Raw genomic sequence first — 2,500 nt, forward strand, 5'->3', positions numbered from 1 at the left:
AAAATGTCACCTGCATCTGTCGCAATTGCATGCATTACAGCATCGAAAACAACACGCTGGCTATCTGTTAATGTTGACTCCATAGCACTTGACAGGTTATATTGTTCCACAGTATCAAAAGATCTCTCTTCCAAAAGCAATGTATTTTCACCCAAGACTTCCAAATCAGTTTTGTTTAGTTCAGGCATTCCTTCAAAATCTGCCAATGTCCGTCTCTGAGCACGAAGAATTTCTTCCAAATGTAGTAGTGCATGAGTTTCAACTAATTGTTCAATACCAATAAACTGACCCCTGCTTCTCGATAACTGGTATAGAAAATCTTCTATCATTTCTTCTCGAAATCTCTTCCACAATATTCCTGGACAGGAAGGCTCACAAAATAGCAATATAGTACCAAAAAGACATCTCAATTGCAAGGCATTTTGCATAGATGATGCTTCCTCCATACATGCAACCCATTCAGAATCATCTTCCAGTATCCCTCTGGCAATGCAAGCTGCCTTGAAAGAAGGATAGATGTGACCATTGAGCGAACGCAAATCTTCAAATGACTTAGATCCTTTACATATTGTAAGAAGTAGGCGAACATAGTATGCCTCACCTGCCAAAGGAGCTACAAAGTACATGCGCCCTATAGTGTTTCCAATCTTTCTTTTGGTCCATTTCTTCAACCTGGAGTTCCAAACCCATTGTTGAGGGAAATCACTATACAATGTATTGTTTGCTTCAGGATGTTGTTGATTGCAGGTAAACCATTCAGTCATAGTAGTCTTGCCTACATTTTTCCTCTGAAAAACATCTGCAATATTATCATCATCTCTGAAGATAACATTATGACCCCCATCTAAGTGTACCTGCAACCGTTGCACATCAGGCTTCTCATTGTGTAAATCATACTCAAAGAGTCTCCAACATGCCTCTGATGCAGAGACATAACATGCATCCAAATACCTCTGAATCTCATCGACTACGCAAGCAGCATTAACATCCCCACCTTGTACAGTGCTAAATCTTATTATTGCTCTGTCATGCCCCTTGTATATGTACTTGTAAAGATATTTCACTGCTGCTATTGTTGAGCATATTTCTACATTTACATGAGCATTATATGTGATTGAAAGATAAGGGTTATATGGCACAACCCATCTATTATCAACATTACACTTTTTCAATGCCACAGTTCTTCCATCATTTCGACGCATATACACGGGGTAACCACTCTCATCCACAGTAGTCTCTTGTGCAAAAGCTCGTGGATAGTTCCTTGTGCATTTCCCTTTATCCATACAAATTGCACTTGGATTGAATGGCCCACAGGGCCCATGGATATTGCAATGCAACACGACATCATGCAGAGCAGGAAACATTTGCTTGTCAGGCAATTCGGCACATACTAATCTGTCATAGTCTTGGAGAGTCTTAGGTTTATGGGCACTATCCAAGATCAATAACGTGTGTGAATGAGGCAATCCTCTTTTTTGGAACTCAATGACACTTACATATCCAATCACCTTAACAAAGAGCTCCTTCTTCACGATATTTTTCATCATATCTGAATGTTTTTGGTGAAATATCCTAGTAGTCAAATCAGGCCGATCACATGCACTTTGCCCCGGGAGTAAAGCATCTAATACCTCTGGCCACTTTGGGTTACATGTGAAAGTAATGAATAAATCGGGCTTGCCCTTTGAACGAACAATTGCCATGGCATCCTGATAAAGTTGATACATTTGTCGTGGCCCAGTAGTAAAATTGGAAGGTAACACTATTCTACTTCCCACTGTCCTTCCTGCAATACCACTTCCACTTCCTTCCACATGAAGCATGTCTGCTAAACCACTATAAACCTCTGAACGCAAACTTTTTTTATTATGGCGTAGCCAAGATAATCGTGACTCTTCAACACTGCAATAGGCATCAACCATAAACTGTTGCAACAACCTTCCACCACGTAGCAAGCATGCATTTGTATCTGGGCGAATTTGTAATCGATAAGCATAGTATTGTCATTGAGTCACACAATGACCATTTCTCAATGCACTCACTTGTGCATCAGCATAAGGGATTCTCAAGTGCCATCCATCCTCCCCTCTTGGAAATAACATGACGTACAAAAGAGGCATATAGCACCTATGCAAATTAGAGATGTGTTTGCATGTGCCTTCTCGAGTATGCAATAAAATATCACGACGACCAACATTATGATCATCACCTTGACCAATCATGATACCAGCAATCTCGGAAGCTGTTGGCATTGAGTACTGCCTAGATGTGGATTTCGTCTCACATATAGTCATTTTCAAATCCAAACTTGGATTATCACTCAACATTCTTCCCACATACTTAAAAGCTTGTGCAAATGGATTAGAAGTGTGCATCATCGATTGAAGTGCTTCTAGGGTTGTGGATTCCAATCCATTCATGACACCTAGTCGATTTTGTAATTCGTGCTCAGTATCAAACACATACAACTGTGCAAACTGTGGCTTAGGATTGTACA

This window comes from Cibotium barometz, chromosome 49, assembly GCF_041138505.1.
Source record: "Cibotium barometz isolate CiBa-2024 chromosome 49, ASM4113850v1, whole genome shotgun sequence".
Lineage (NCBI taxonomy): Eukaryota > Viridiplantae > Streptophyta > Polypodiopsida > Cyatheales > Cibotiaceae > Cibotium > Cibotium barometz.